We start from the raw sequence: 17646 nt of genomic DNA, 5'->3' as shown, positions 1-17646 counted from the left end.
AACTTTTTCCACTGGTGGGGGAGTCTAGGACACGGCGACATAACCTTAAAATCAGAGCCAGGCCATTCAGGGGAGTAGTTAGGAAACACTTCCTCATGCGAAAGGTGCTAAAATTGTGGAACTCTCTCCCACAAAAAATAATAGATGCTAGCTCAAGTAATAATTTTAAATCTGAGATTGATCTCAGATTTAAAATTATTAATTGAGCAAGCATAAGGAATATGGAGCCAAGACGGGTGGATGGAGTTAGGATGCAGATCAGCCACGATCTCAGTGAATTGCAGAACAGGCTTGAGGGGCTGAATGGCCTACTCCTGTTCCTATGGAGCACACAGTGGTGGACCACGTCATGCAGTATTCACGGAGGCAGGGGAGCAGAACATGCGAGGGTAGCAAGAGCAAAAAGACACGCGAGGTACAGTCTGTGCATGAGGGAGTTTAGATTTTTTTGTGTGTATGGGATGGTTGAGTTTTTAAGAGTGGAGCGTGTGTAAATTTTTGTGGGGGGGGTGGTGGTTAGATTTTCTGTGAAAGTTGGGCTGGTATATTTAGCACTAGAAATACGTGAATTTTTAGTCACGTGGTCCACATTTTTATTCATTTTCAGGATGTGGGCATCTCTGTCAAGGCCAGCATTTTATTGCCCATCCCTAGTTGTCCTTGAGAAGGTGGTGGTGAGCCTTCTTCCTGAACTACTGCAGTGCATATGGTGAAGGTGCTCCCACAATGCTGTTATTTAGGGAGTTTCAGGATATTGATGCAGCGACTATGAAGGAACAGCGATATATGTTCAAGTCAGGATGGTGTGAGACTTGGATGGGATCTCGGAGGTGATGGTCTTCCCATGCACTTTCTGCCCTTGTCCCTCTAGCTGATGGAGGTCACAGGTTTGGATGGTGCTTCTCAAGAAGCCTTGGCACCTTGTTACATTGCATCCTGTAGATAGTACACATTGCAGCCACGGTACACCAATGGTGGAGGCAGTGGATGTTTAAGTTGGTCAACAGGGTACCTATCAAGCGAACTGTTTTGTTCTGCATGGTGTTGAGCTTCTTGAGTGTAGTTGCAGCTGCAGCCATTCAGGCAAGTGGACAGTATGCCATTAAACTCCTGTCTTGTGGTGGAGAGTTCCTTTTTTTAAAAAAAAGAGCTCCTTGATGCCACACTTGGTTCAAATGCTGCTTTGATGTCAAGGGCATTCACTCTTCACCTCTGGAATGCAACTCATGTGTCTATGTTGGGATCACGGTGGCGATGGGGTCTGGAATAGAGTGGTCCTGGCGGAACACAAATGTTAAACAGGTTATTAGCAAGTAAGTGCCGCTTCATAGAAATGTTGATGACTCCTTCCATCACTTTGCTCATGCCTGAGAGTAAGCCGATAGCCCCGTAATTGGCCAGATTGGATTTGTCCCCCGCTCTTTGTGGACAGGACATACCTGGGCAATTTTCCACATTGCCGGGTAGATGCCAGCGTTGTAGCTGTACTAGAAGAGCTTGACGAGAGGCACAGCTAGTTCTGGTGCACAGATCTTCAGCACGACAGCCGGGATGTTGTCGGAGCCTGTCGGCTTTGCTGTGTCCAATGCGTTCAGCTGTTTCTTCATATCACATGGAGTGAATCATTTTGGCTGAAGACTGGCATCTGTGATGATGGGGATCTCGGGAGGAGGTTGAGATGGATCATGCAAGTGGCATCTCTGGCTGAAGATAGGTGTGAACGCTTCAGCCTTGTCTTCTGCACTCGTGTGCTGGGCTCGGCCATCGTTAAGGATGGAGATGTTCATAGGAACCTCCTCTTCCTCCTGTTTGTTGCTTAATTGTCCAACACCATTCGCGACTGAACGTGACAGGACTGGAGAGCTTCAACCTGATGCGTTGGTTGCGGGATCACTTAGCTATGTCTATAGCATGCTGCTTCCGCAGTTTAGCATTCATGTAGTACTGCATTGTAACTTCACCAAGTTGGCACCTCATTTTGCGGTACGCCCGGTGCTGCTTCCAGCTTGCTCTTCAGCACTCCTCATAGAACCAGGCTTGTTCATCTGGCTCGATGGTGATAGAGGAGTGGTGACACTATCGAGTCACTCAGTGTTGGGCATTGAAGTCCCCTACCCAGAGTGCATTCTGTGCCCTTGCATCCTCCAAGTGGTGTTCAACATGGAGGAGTACTGATTCATCAGCTGAGGGAAGACGGTAGGTGGTAATCAGCAGGAGGTTTCCTTTCCCATGTTTAACCAGATGCCATTAGACTTCATGGGGTCCAGAGTCAATGTTAAGGACTCTCAGAGCCTCTCCCATTCGAGTATCCCATTGTCGATCGGACAGGACGTACGAAGGGATGGTGATCGAGAAGTCTGGGATGTTGAGGGATAGATATGGTTATGACTGTCAGGTTGTTGCTAGATTAGTCCCCAACTGTCAGTGAGAAGGACTTTGCAGGATCGACTGGGCTGGGTGTACCTTCGTCCTGTCCTAATTTGATGCCTAGGTTGCAGCTGAGTGGCTGGTTTGATTCTTCGTAGAGGTTTGATACAACTGAGTGGCTTGCTAGGCCACTTTAGAGGAAAATTAAGAAGGACTGGAGTCACATATGGGCCGGATAGGAAGGTTTCCTTCCTTAAAAGGATATTAATGACTCAATTGGGTTTTTACGACAATCCGACAGCTTCATGGTCACTTTATTGATGCCAGCTTTTTTTATTTCCAGATTTACTTATTCTCAAACTAACTTGGTGGGATTTGAACTCACACTCTCAAATATTAGTCCAGATCAATGGTTTACTAGTCCAATAACATAACCGCTACCCTGCCGTACCCGACAGAAGGATCCAGCTCCCTGCTCCAAAGGGTTAGATACCCTTGGGCTAAGGAATGAACAATGGATTTTAATATGAATCAATGTACACTAATACACAATGGAAGGAGAAACATAAAACAGATGTACATCACTGGGTACTATTCTCCAATTTTTCTTTTAAAATTCAAGACCATTCGCAGCAGGTTTGACATTCCTTTTATTTTTGATAGTGAAGTGCATGATTTTACAACTTGCATTTAATTTGTATTCAAATTTTGTCCTCTTGAAAAAAATATTTGAATGGATAAAAGGTAACCCTATCCATTTTTGGACTCTTAGGGAATCAAGGGATATGGGGATCGGGCGGGAAAGCGGAGTTGAGGTCGAAGATCAGCCATGATCTGATTAAATGGCGGAGCAGGCTCAGGCTCCTATTTCTGATGTTCATATTAATACCAAGAGTGGAGAACTAAACAGAAAAAGACACAGAAAAATGGAAATAGTGTGCTAACACTTCAGAGGATTCAAACCAGTTCAGGGAAACCCCAATAGATTTCTAATCCATCAGGTTAACCATTTAGCCATGACCACTCAAATTTATAGCATAATTTGAAATATTGGGCCCGATATTACCAGGGCGGTGGGGGGGGGCGATTGGGCGCGTGGGTAACGCGCCTGGTGAAATCAGTCTGCCCCGAACGCAATCGCAGGCTGATTTGATCCACTTACCTCTTGTTCCGGGTTCCCCACTGCTGATCTGCGCGGCGGGCAGACTGCGCATGCGCAGTAAGGTCTGCCAGCTGGAGGAGCTCTATTTAAAGGGGCAGTCCTCCACTGACTGATGCTGCAACAAATAGGAAGAATTACTGCATGGAGCAGCCCAGGGGGAAGGCTGCTCCCAGTTTAATGATGTCTCACTCCAGGTATCATTGGATGGGGTGAGGAGGAGGGGGAGGACAGAGATCTTCCCCCCGGCGGGCGGGAGGAAGCGGCCTGCCTCTGCCACCAATTAGGCCTGGCTCAAGGTGGCAGAGGAGGTCACCTGCACCACCAACATATCGCCCACCTGCATACAGTGCAGGAGGCACTGCAATGACCGAAGTAGGTCAGCCAAAGTGAGTACACTTACTCATTCCCCTACACTCCGTCTGCCACATCACCGCCCCCACCCCACATCTCTTTCTGCACTGCCAACATTACTCTGTCACATCACTCCTCACACCCACTCAAACCTCATCCTCATCTTACCTGCACTTACTCACCTCGCCAGTACTCATCCCGCCACTACCACTCAACCCAATCCTCATACAATCTCATGGCGCTATCTCATACTCACCCCTCTCATGCATCTCTTTCACGGTCAGCCTCACTCAACCTGCCACTACCTGTGCTGCAGCCACAGGGCATGCATCACATATGTGCAGTAGGCAGCGTAAGGCAAACGTGTCGTGAGCATGAAGGGGATGCACAAGGGTGTTTGAGGGTTTGTCATGGTTTTTACTTATAGTGAATTTCTGACCAACTCACATTACATATTATATTGGCACCACTACTGTCACGTCTTTGCGAATCTTGTCTGGTTTGTGAACTAATGCCCTTTCCTGAGGATCATCATGAAGACCCACAACTGATGCCACCCATTGTGTCACTGCAGAGTGGGTGTAGGTGTATTTGAAGAGCTCTTTTGTGTAGACGACTGAGAGACGTTGGCGATGTCCCCGGTGGCACCCTGGAAGGATGCGGAGGAGAAGTTGTTGAGGGCAGTGGAGACTTTGACAGCGACAGTTAAGAAGATGGTGCTCGGGCCAGCTGGGAGCAGCTCGGCATGAAGGAGGCAGCAGATGTCCACGACTACATGTCGAGTGACTCTCAGCCTCCGTGTGCACTGCTGCTCAGAGAGGTCCAGGAAGCTGAGCCTCGGTCTGTGGACCCTGTGGCGAAGGTAGTGCCCTCTGCGACGCATCTCTCTCCACCGTTGCCCTCCCTCCTGCTGTGCAGGTGGGTGTGTCACAGCACTGTGTTGTGGAGCTCCACGTGTCAGAGGTGGACGGCGTGGACGGTGATGCTGTTCGCCCTCCGAGGAGGTCATGACTGCAGCTACGGCGGCCCCCATCCGGATGATGTACATCTGAGGGGGTCTGCAAGGTAGGTAAATGTCTCTGGACCCCGAGGTAAGTGTGCAAGTTGGTGAATTTGATTGTCAGGAGGAGGGTGGTGGAGGCCAAACTTTGTCCAAAGTGACAGAGTGGCCTCCTGCAATGAGTGAGGGTCTCCGCCCTCCGCCCCCCGTCACCCCCCCCCCCCCCACACACACCTGTCAAATGGACTTCTGCAGCTGCCACAGGCTGATGGCTGCAACACGTCCATTTGAACTGGGAGTGTTTCCCCCAGTACGGGAAACAGTCCCAGTTGTTTGTAAAATCCCAACCCTCCTAAAATATCTCATTAATCAGGTCTGTAAACGACCTGAAATACCAAAATAAATACCTTAAGTGGCACCCCGCCAGCTTTAATTGCCGGCGGGAGTCCCACATGCGGGGGCTGCGCGCGCATGCCAGCACGTCTGTGGGAAACCCGGAAGTGGACGGGTTGGAGCCGGGCTCCCAACCCGCCCCGGGAAACCCCGATTTTCGTGGCCCACCCCCCTGCCAGGAACGCACCCAATTGCGGGTGCTAAAATAGATCTCATTGTGTACAACTTAGTATACCATAACATAAAACTATCTAAGTAGTACATAGGCTTCACTGAGGTGATCATCATGTTGTGAAGAGAAATTCACAAAATTAAATGTGCATTCATAAGAGAAAAGATTGAAAGGTCACAATTCAAGTTGTAAAAATGCTCATAAGTATAGATAAGGTAGTGCTAAGCACGCTGTTTATTGAATATAAAACTAGAGGGAACACAGGTACAAAATTAAACGAGCCTCAGGTTCAAATTGAAGCGTCAAGAACAAGTGGCTTTTTCTTCTTCCTCCTCCTTTGAATTCAAGTCCAAAGGATTAAATCATGTAACTGACAGAGGCAGAGTTTCACTCGTCTTCACAGTGCCAGCTTTGATAATCAATCTTGAAGAAATGAGTAGGTCACATACCACTTAAGTTCCCAGATGGACTCATCGAAAGCAGCAAAGTTTTGTCATCTAGGGACGAGCATAAAACAGCCCATCCTCACCAATGTTTACCAAGCCGAGAAAGGCGGAGAACATGGAGGGATCCAGAGAAACAACGTGCATATAATAATTTAATGCACCCGATGTTCTGCTTCTCGGAGTACCAACACCAACTTAAGAAAGTGGGACCTGTACAAGCGGGACGGGTTACACCCGAGCAGGATTGGGACGGATGTCCTCGTGGGGGTATTTGCTAGTCCTGTTGGGGAAGGTTTAAACTAGAATGGCAGGGGGATGGGAACCAGAGCAGGGAGACAGAGGAGGGGGAAACAAGGATAGAAACAAAAGACAGAAAGGGAAGAAGCAATAGTGGAAGGCAGAGAAAACAAGAGCGAAAAACAAATAGGGCCATAGTGCAAAATAAAACTAAGATGACCAGCAATCTTAAAAAGACAAGTCTAAAGGCATTGTGTCTTAATGCACGGAGCATTCACAATAAGCTAGATGAATTAACAGCAGAAATAGTATTTCACGGTTATGATACAGTTGCGTTTACGGAGACATAGCTGCAGGGTGACCAAGGGTGGGAACTGAACATCCAGGGGTATTCAATATTTAGGAAGGACAGGCAAAAAGTGAAAGGAAGTGGGGTAGTGTTGTTAGTAAAGGAGGAAATCAATGCAATTGTGAGGAAGGATATTGGCTCGGAAAATCACAATGTGGAATCTGTATGGGTGGAGCTGAGAAACACCAAGGGGCAGAAAACGTTGGTGAGGGTTGTCTATAGGCCCCCAAACAGTAGTGGAGATGTAGGGGAGGGCATTAAACAGGAAATTAGAGACACATGCAAGTAGGGTACAACTATAATCATGGGTGACTTTAATCTACATATATGTTCGTCAAATCAAATTAGTAAAAATACTTTGTGGGAAGAATTCCTGGAGTGCGTATGTGATGGTTTTCTAGACCAATACGTTGAGAAACCAACTGGAGAATACCTAGATTGGGTATTGTGCAATAAGAAAGGATTAATTAACAATCTTGTCGTGCGGGGTCCCTTAGGGAAGAGCGACCATAACATGATAGAATTCCTCATTAAGATGGAGAGTGAAGCAGTTGAATCCGAAACTAGGGTCCTGAATCTAAATAAAGGAAATTGCGAAAGTATGAGGTGCGAGTTGGCTACGAAAGAATGGGGACCTTTACTAAGAGGGATGACGGTGGATAGGCAATGGCTAATATTTGAAGAATGTGTGCAGGAATTACAACAATTATTCATTCCTGTCTGGCGCAAAAATAAAACAGGAAAGGTGGCTCAACCATGGCTTAAAAAAGAAATTAGGGAGAGTATTAGATCCAAAGAGGAGGCATATAAAATTGCCAGAAAAAGCGGCAAGCCTGAGGATTGGGAGCAGTTCAGAATTCAGCAAAGGAGGACAAAGAGATTGATTAAAAGGGGAAAAATAGACTCAGAGTAAACTGGCAGGGAACATAAAAACTGACTGTAAAAGCTTCTATAAATATGTCAAGAGAAAAAGATTAGTGAAGACAAATGTAAGTTCCTTACAGTCAGAAATGGGGGAAATTATAATGGGGAACAAAGAAATGGCAGAACAATTAAACACATACTTTGGTTCTGTCTTCACAAAGGAGGACACAAATAACCTGCCAGAAATGTTAGGGAACCAAGGGTCCAGTGAGAGGGAGGAACTGAAGGAAACCAGTATTAGTAAAAAAATAATGCTAGGGAAATTAATGGGGCTAAAGGCTGACAAATCCCCGGGGCCTGATAATCTACATCCCAGAGTACTAAAGGAAGTGGTCCTGGAAATAGTGGATGCATTGGTGATCATCTTCCAAAATCCTATAGACTTTGGAACAGTTCCTACAGATTGGAGGGTGGCAAATGTGACCCCACTATTTAAAAAAGGAGGGAGAGTTAGCCTAACATCAGGAGTGGGGAAAATGCTAGAGTCCATTATAAAAGATGTGATAACAGAACACTTGGATGGCATTAACGGGATTGGACAAAGTCAGCATGGGTTTATGAAAGGGAAATCATGCTTAACAAATCTACTGGAGTTTTTTGAGGATGTAACTAGTATAGATAGGGGAGAACCAGTGGATGTGGTGTACTTGGATTTTCAGAAGGCTTTTGATAAGGTCCCACACAAGAGGTTAGTGTGCAAAATTAAAGCACATGGGATTGGGGGGAACATACTGGCATGGGTTGAGAATTGGTTGACAGGCAGTGACTAGTGGGGTACCACAGGGATCAGTGCTTGGATCCCAGCTATTCACAATATATATCAATGATTTGGATGAGGGAATTAAATGTAACATTTCCAAGTTTGCGGACGACACAAAGCTGGGGTCGAATGTGAGCTGTGAGGAAGATGCAAAGAGGCTCCAATGTGATTTAAACAAGTTGGGTGAGTGGGTAAGAACATGGCAGATGCAGTATAATGTGGATAAATGTGAGGTTATCCACTTTGGTTGTAAAAACAGAAAGGCAGATTATCTGAATGGTGATAGATTGGGAAAAGAGGAGGTGCAACGAGACCTGGGTGTCCTTGTACACCAGTCGCTGAAAGCGAGCATTCAGCTGCAGCAAGCAGTTAGGAAGGCAAATGGTATATTGGCCTACATTGCAAGAGGATTTGAGTACAGGAGCAGGGATGTCTTACTGCAGGGCCTTGGTGAGACCACATCTGGAGTATTGTGTGCAGTTTTGGTCTCCTTATCTGAGGAAGGATGTCCTTGCCATGGAGGGAGTGCAACGAAGGTTTACCAGACTGATTCCTGGGATGGCAGGACTGACGTAGGAGGAGAGATTGGGTCGACTCGGCTTATATTCACTGGAGTTTAGAAGAATGAGAGGTGATCTCATCGAAACATATAAAATTCTAACAGGACTAGACAGACTAGATGCAGGGAGGATGTTCCCGATGGCTGGGGAGTCCAGAACCAGGGGTCACAGTCTCAGGATACAGGGAATGCCATATAGAACAGAGATGAGGAGAAATTTCTTCACTCAGAGGGTGGTGAACCTGTGGAATTCTCTACCACAGAAGGCAGTAGAGGACAAGTCATTAGATATATTCAAGAAGGAGATAGATATATTTCTTAATGCTAAAGGGATCAAGGGATATGGGGAAAAAGCGAGAACAGGGTACTGAGTTCGATGATCAGCCATGATCATTTTGAATGGCGGAGCAGGCCCGAAGGGCCGACTCTTGCTCCAATTTTCTATGTTTCTAACTTCAAAGAGAAAAATCTACCAGCAGACTTTCAGTATAAGTCAGTACCAAAGGAAGCGCAAAGCTACATTAATAAATCGACTCCTCACTTACAACAGCATGAAGCAAGACTAGAGCACTCACTAGCAGATCTGGAGTAATTAAAAAAACATGCATTGTGTGTACCATTTGCAATCCATTTTAAGTCAGTGCTGAACATTCCAGCTGCTTCCCAGTTCTGATTGGTGGCAAGACTCAACTCCATCAAGTCGTGAACTGACCTCAGGGACTCCTAAAGAGCCAAAGTCATTCAGAACCCAACAATACATATGGAAGTAGTCAGGCCAGTCAGAACTAACTGGTACCAAACTTGCTCAATATTCAGTATCGAAATAATACATTCAGGTTTTGATTCTTCTCTTCTGGTCCCTCTGAAACATCTTGCTGCATGATATGGATCTCCAGGGCACTGGGAAAGCACTCAACTTTGTAGGTAGCAGCTCACCTTAAGTGTAGAGCTGCTGCTGTAAATGTGGTTTTTCAGGATGAGCTCACATCACTGCACATTGTCACATTTAGTTCTGGAAGGGAACGGCAGTCCACTAAAACAGGTTATGCTGCGACAAGTATCCATCAATTGCCATGATAAGTTGAGCATATTTTCCACAGTACTTGAAGTCTGAGGCCCATAATGCAGTTTCAAGTTTTTTTTCTTATTTCGTTTACACAAAATTTTCTATCCAAATTGGCTGGAGATTTTTTTTAAAAAAGAGCAGTGTATAATACATTACACTACAACAACAACTTGCATTTATATAGCACATTTAACATAGTGAAGCGTCCCAAGGCGCTTCACAGGAGCATTATCAAACAAACGATGGGCCAAATGGCCTCCTTCTGTGCTGTATCATTCTATGATCTATGAAAATTTGACACCGTGCCACATAAGGCGATATTAGGACAGGTGACCAAAAGCTTGGTCAAAAAGGTAGATTTTAAGGAGTGTCTTAAAGGAGGAGAATTCGAGAGTAAGGGAGGAAATTCCAGAGCTTAGGGCCTAGGCAGCTGTAGGCACAGCCGCCAATGGTGGAGCGATGGAAACTGGCGATGCGCAAGATGCCAGAAATAGAGCAGCAGAGATCTCGGAGGCTTGGAGAAGGTTACAGAGATAGAGAGGGGTGAGGCCACGGAAAGATTTAAAACAAGGATGAGAATTTTAAAATCGAGGCGTTGCCGGACAGTGAGTCAATATAGGTCAGCGAGCACAATCCTGCCAATAAGAATAAGTGAGTGAATGCACTTTTACAGCATGGAAGAATAAAAAAAGTTAAACCATCTTAATCGACTGATGACCACTGTGCTGTTCCCAATTGCCAACCTGTACTTGCTCCTGCAGTACGAGTAACAATTTGAAATAAAGTATACATGCCAACCTACAAAACTCGGAAAAGCTGACAGCTTCAAAAAAGTTGACAGACTCCCAAAAGAGCTGGCAACTGAGAAAACACACAACTGACAAACAGCCCAGATTGGCCAAGACCATTGCTTTAAACCTTAGTTAAATTCCTTTTTATTATATTGGATTTGAGTATTCTTATTAAGTGCTTTGGGATTACATTCCACAATTTAGATTGGCTTTCTGGGAAAACTGAAACTCAATGGCCTCAAGTATGACAAATGTAAAGAAGTACTTACAATGGGAGTGGAGTGAATTTGTCATGACTTAACCTCCAATTATACCCAATATTTTATTAGTTCTATTATAAGGGGAATAACTGAAGTACACGAAAGTACAATTTTTGCAGGTGTGGAATTAGAATTTTTTGAAGTGGTGAGGTGAAGTCTGGTGATGCAAAACCTATTTTTGGAGTGGGGGCTTTGGGGTATATGAGGCCGACAAGGATCTTAATACACATGCTTACTCCACCCATGTCGGAGTGCGTTGTACAGATCTGGAGCTCTTTCCTGCCAACAAAAAAAAATTTACGGTGCTGGCTGTTCAACTCAGTGTTGGTTCTACGATTATTCGGGCTGGGATGGGTTGTATATTTCCAAAGCAGCAGGTTCACCTGCCGGTGTATCCAACTGGAGAGCAGGGACCAATAGGACAGCGTCAGCAACATCTATTGCAAAACGCACAAAGGTAGCCCTCAAGTGAACAGTGTTTTGATTTTGGAACAAGTGCAGATTGTAAGGTTTCCTACATTACAACAGTGACTACATTTCAAAAGTACTTCATTGCACGTAAAACGCTTTGGGGCGTCCTGAGGTCGTAAAAGGCTCTACATAAATGCAAGTCTTTCTTTTTTTTTTCTTTCTGTATACACAGCATTAATGAATGCACCAGATGTTACTGAGCGTCATGGCTTCCAGTAACAATAAGGGTGGACAGTAGGTCTGAACTATCCCTCAAACCTGATAAGTACATGTATCCCCGTAAAATTGTTTCATTTTAATTGGAGCCACAAATCTCAAATCTATTCAACTCCATGGAGAACTGAGAATGAAGCTCTTTGAAAAAAATAATTCACTGTTTAGTGTGTAGTATTACAGCATACAATCTCACTACTGTCAATGGTAACTTGTTAACTGTTCGTCTCTCCAGTGCAAACTGTTCTATTATTAATAAATGAGGTGAGATTTTTTTGTTCTTCAGTGCACATGCAATCATTTCATCACAAGGTGTAGCCAAGTGCTGAAAAAAATAGACTCAGGGGTTCCAGAACCAAGATGAAAATGCACACCTTGGAGTTCATGTCTTGAGGAAACATTAGTAGAAATGCTCCAGTAAAGTTGTTGCAGATCCATAACTTGACCTGACTCCCAATGTGTTCCTTCTTGACACAACCAGAACTTCCAATGTCAGGCCTCAGACCAGACCAACACTTTGGAAGTCAGCTTTTCACGCTTGACCTGATGGCCACTCACACACTAAAATGAATGAACTTGCATTCGGCAAGTGTGTCATAGAAAGTCTTGATATCTATGGGCTAATGAAGTCATAAGTGTCAGCACTTTTCAAGATGACAATGAAGTACTTATACCGTCCAATGAAAGAATTCAGGCTAACCCAGATAATGGCTTCAATTCTTTTGATGGTACTTCTCTGAACAGACACATGCCTATTTAAAAAAATCTCTCCAGAGTGGAGCGCGACATCAGCATGGTAAATGCAAATGGGATTTTAAAAAAAACAAATTTAGAAACAATTCTCTTGTTCAGGAATACTTTAGGTATCATAGAAAGTTACAGCACAGAAGGAGGCCATTTGTCCCATCGTGTCCGTGCCAGCAGAAAAAGAGCTATCCAGCTTAATCCCACTTTCCAGCACTTGGTCCGTAACCCTGTAGGTTACGGCACTTCAAGTGCACATCCAAGTGCTTTTTAAATGAGTTGAGGGTTTCTGCCTCTACCAACCTTTCAAGCAGTGAGTACCAGGCCTCCACCACCCTCCTCAATTCCTCCTCAGCTCCCCTCTAATCCTTCTACCAATTACTTTAAATCTATGCCCCCTGGTCACTGACCCCTCTACTAAGGGAAATAGGTCCTTCTTATCCACTCTATCTAGTCGTGTCATAATTTTATATACCTCATTTAAATCTCCCCTCAGCCTCCTTTGTTGCAAAGAAAACAACCCAAGCCTATCCAATCTTTTCTCAGGTAAAATTCTCCAGCCCTGGCAACTTCCTCATAAATCTCCTCTGTATCCTGTCCAGTGCAATCACATCTTTCCTGTAATGTGGTGACCAGAACTGTACGCAGTACTCAAGCTGTGCCCTAACCAATGTTTTATACAGATCCGGCATACAACCTCCCTGCTCTTATATTCTATGCCTCGGCTAATAAAGGAAAGTATCCCATATGCCTTTTTAAGCACCTTATCTATCTGTCCTACTACCTTCAGGGATCTCCAAGGTCCCTTTGTTCCTCTACACCTCTCAGTATCCTCCTATTTATTGTGTACGCCCTTGTCTTGTTTGCCCTCCCCAAATACCTTACCTCACACTTCTCTAGATTGAATTCCATTTGCCATTTTTCTGCCCACCTGACCAGTCCATTGATATCTTCCTGCAGTCTACAGCTTTCCTCCTATCAACCACACGGCCAATTTTTGTATCATCTGCAAACTTTTTGATCAAGCCCCCCACATTCAAGTCCAAATCATTAATATGTACCACAAAAAGCAAGGGACCTAGTACTGACCCTTGCAGGACCCCACTGGAAGCAGCCTTCCAGTGTATGTGATAGTTTTATAGACCAATACGTCGAGGAATCAACCAGAGAACAGGCGATCCTAGGCTGGGTACTGTGCATTGAGAAAGGATTAATTAACAATCTTGTTGTGCGGGGTCCCTTAGGGAAGAGCGACCATAACATGATAGAATTCCTCATTAAGATGGAGAGTGAAGTAGTTGAATCCGAAACTAGGGTCCTGAATCTAAATAAAGGAAATTGCGAAAGTATGAGGTGCGAGTTGGCTATGTTAGATTGGGAAACTGACGGTGGATAGGCAATGGCTAATATTTAAAGAATGTGTGCAGGAATTACAACAATTATTCATTCCTGTTTGGCGCAAAAATAAAACAGGAAAGGTGGCTCAACCGTGGCTTACAAAAGAAATTAGGGAGAGTATTAGATCCAAAGAGGAGGCATATAAAATTGCCAGAAAAAGCGGCAAGCCTGAGGATTGGGAGCAGTTCAGAATTCAGCAAAGGAGGACAAAGAGATTGATTAAGAGGGGAAAAATAGAGTATGAGAGTAAACTCGCAGGGAACATAAAAACTGACTGTAAAAGTTTCTATAAATATGTCAAGAGAAAAAGATCAGTGAAGACAAATGTAGGTCCCTTACAGTCAGAAATGGGGGAAATTATAATGGGGAACAAAGAAATGACAGACTAATTAAACACATATTTTGGTTCTGTCTTCACAAAGGAAGACACAAATAACCTGCCAGAAATGTTAGGGAACCAAGGGTCCAGTGAGAGGGAGGAACTGAAGGAAACCAGTATTAGTAAAAAGAATGCTAGGGAAATTAATGGGGCTAAAGGCTGACAAATCCCCAGGGCCTGATAATCTGCATCCCAGAGTACTAAAGGAAGTGGCCCTGGAAATAGTGGATGCACTGGTGATCATCTTCCAAAATTCTATAGACTCTGGAACAGTTCCTACAGATTGGAGGGTGGCAAATGTAACCTCACTGTTTAAAAAAGGAGGGAGAGAAAAAATAGGGAATTACAGACCAGTTAGCCTAACATCAGTAGTGGGGAAAATGCTAGAGTCTATTATAAAAGATGTGATAACAGAACACTTGGAAGGCATTAACGGGATTGGACAAAGTCAGCATGGGTTTATGAAAGGGAAATCATGCTTAACAAATCTACTGGAGTTTTTTGAGGATGTAACTAGTAGAATAGATAGGGGAGAACCAGTGGATGTGGTATATTTGGATTTTCAGAAGGCTTTTGATAAGGTTCCACACAAGAGGTTAGTGTGCAAAATTAAAGCACATGGAACTGGGGGGAATATACTGGCATGGATTGAGAATTGGTTGGCAGACAGGAAACAGAGAGTAGGAATAAATGGGTCTTTTTCCGGGTGGCAGGCAGTGACTTGTGGGGTACCGCAGGGATCAGTGCTTGGATCCCAGCTATTCACAATATATATCAATGATTTGGAAGAGGGAACTGAATGTAACAATTCCAAGTTTGCAGATGACACAAAGCTGGGGTAGAATGTGAGCTGTGAGGAGGATGCGAAGAGGCTCCAATGTGATTTAGACAAGTTGGGTGAGTGGGCAAGAACATGGCAGATGCAATATAATGTGGATAAATGTGAGATTATCCACTTTGGTTGTAAAAACAGAAAGGCAGATTATTATCTGAATGGTGATAGATTGGGAAAAGGGAAGGTGCAACGAGACCTGGGTGTCCTTGTACACCAGTCGCTGAAAGCGAGCATTCAGCTGCAGCAAGCAGTTAGGAAGGCAAATGGTATGTTGGCCTTCATTGCAAGAGGATTTGAGTACAGGAGCAGGGATGTCTTACTGCAGGGCCTTGGTGAGACCACATCTGGAGTATTGTGTGCAGTTTTGGTCTCCTTATCTGAGGAAGGATGTCCTTGCCATGGAGGGAGTGCAATGAAGGTTTACCAGACTGATTCCTGGGATAGCAGGACTGACGTTGGAGGAGAGATTAGGTCGATTAGGCCTATATTCACTAGAGTTTAGAAGAATGAGAGGTGATCTCATTGAAACATATAAAATTCTAACAGGACTTGACAGACTAGATGCAGGGCGGATGTTCCCGATGGCTGGGGAGTCCAGAACCAGGGGTCACAGTCTCAGGATACAGGGAATGCCATTTCGAACTGAGATGAGGAGAAATTTCTTCACTCAGAGGGTGGTGAACCTGTGGAATTCTCTACCACAGAAGGCAGTGGAGGACAAGTCATTAGATGTATTCAAGGAGATAGATATATTTCTTAATGTTAAAGGGATCAAGGGATATGGGGAAAAACCGGGAACAGGGTACTGAGTTAGACGACAGCCATGATCATTTTGAATGTTTCAGTCGCAAAAACATCCTTCAACCATTACCCTTTGCTTCCTGCCACTGAGCCAATTTTGGATCCAACTGGCCACTTTCCCTTGGATCCCATGGGCTTTTACTTTTTTGACCAGTCTTCCACATGGGACCTTGTCAAAAGTCTTGCTAAAATCCATGAACACTACATCAAATGCGTTACCCTCATCGACCCTCCTTGTTACCTGCTCAAAAAATTCAATGAGACATGAACTTCCCTTAACAAATCCATGCCGACTGTCCTTGATTAACCCGTGCCTTTCTAATTGACAATTTCTACTGTCCCTCAGAATCGATTCCAATAATTTGCCTACTACCGAGGTGAGACTGACTGGCCGATAATTACCTGGTCTATCTCTTTCTCCATTTTTAAACAACGGTACAACATTAGCAGTCCTCCAATCCTCCCGCACCACGCCTGTAGCCAGGGATGATTGGAAAATGATGGTCAGAGCCTCCACTATTTCCTCCTTTGCTTCACTTAGCAGCCTGGGATACATTTCCATCCAGGCCTGGCAATTTATCTACTTTCAAAGATGCTAAACACCTTAATACTTCCTCTTTCACTATGTTTATTCCATCCAATATTTCACACTCCTCCTCAACTACAATCTCTGCATCGTCCCCCTCTTTTGTGAAGACCGATGCAAAGTATTCATTAAGAACCATACCCATATCTCTGCCTCCACACATAAGTTACCTTTTTGGTCTCTAATAGGCCCTATTCTTTCCTTAGTTATCCTCTTGCTCTTTATGTATTTATAAAACATTTTTGAGTTTTCCTTAATTTTACTTGCCAGTATTTTTTCACGCCCTCTCTTTGCTTTCCTAATTTCCTTTTTAATTTCACCCCTGCACTTTCTATACTCCTCTTGGCTTTCTGCAGTATTGAGCTCTTGGTGTCTGACATAAGCTTCCCTTTTTTGCCTTATCTTACCCTGTATGCTCCTTTGTCATCCAGAGGCCTCTAGATTTGGCAGTCCCTCCCTTTTTCTTTGTGGGAACATGTTTACTCTGAACCCCTTGAATCTCCCCTTTGAATGCCTCCCAATGCTCTGACACTGATTTACCTTCCAGTCCACTTTTGCTAAATCACTTCTCAGCTTAGTAAAATTGGCCCTTCCCCAATTTAGAACTTTTCCTCCTGTTCTATTTCTGTCCTTTTCCATAACTATGCTAAATCTAACTGAATTATGATCACTACCAGCAAAATGCTCTCCCACTGATACTCATTCCACCTGCCCAGCTTCATTCCCTAAAACTAAATCCAGAACTGCCCCCCTCTTGTTGGGCTTGCTACGTACTAGCTTAAAAAAATTCACCTGAATGCAATTTAAGTTAATAATAGGGTGGTTGAAATCCCCTATTACTGCCCTATTGTTTTTGCACTTCTCAGAAATTTCCCTACATTTTTGCTCTTTTATCTCCCTCTGACAGGTAGATTTGTGGGATTAAAGAGAAGAAAAGATGAGCCATCTGTGTAGCACTGCTTGGTTCAAAATAACCGTTTTGCTCGAGACCAACTGAGGGAGCAGAAATTTGGGGGAAAAAAACAGACCAACAATCCCCTGAGTGTGAAACGGAATAGTATGCCAATGTAAAAAAGCATTCCTTTTGTTCTGTTGCCAATGAACAATTAATCAGAACTGTTCACATGTTGAGAAATGTCAAGAACCTTGGCTCAGCGGTAGCACTCTCACCTCTGAGTCACAAGGTCACAGGTTGAAGCCCACCCCAAAGGCTTGAGCAAATAACCAAGGCTAGCATTTCAGTGCAGTACTGGCGGAATGCTGTATTGTCGGAGGTGTTAAAGTTCGGATGAGACGTTAAACCGAGACCCCGTCTGTCCTCTCAGGTGGATGTGAAAGATCCCAAGGCACTGTCCGAAGAACAGGGGAGTTCGTCTGGTGTC

General features: G+C 44.4%; 1 protein-coding gene across 3 annotated transcripts in view; it reads right to left on the bottom strand.

Annotated features, from left to right (window-relative positions):
- Positions 1-17646, bottom strand: part of LOC137310136 (intermembrane lipid transfer protein VPS13B-like) — an 875231-nt gene that overhangs the window by 568355 nt on the left and 289230 nt on the right. The gene's annotated exons all lie outside the window — the stretch shown is intronic.

Source organism: Heptranchias perlo, chromosome 3 (assembly GCF_035084215.1).
Source record: "Heptranchias perlo isolate sHepPer1 chromosome 3, sHepPer1.hap1, whole genome shotgun sequence".
Taxonomy (NCBI): Eukaryota; Metazoa; Chordata; class Chondrichthyes; order Hexanchiformes; family Hexanchidae; genus Heptranchias; species Heptranchias perlo.
The sequence above is the reverse complement of the archived record's forward strand: the minus strand, read 5'-3'. Positions and strand labels throughout refer to the sequence as shown.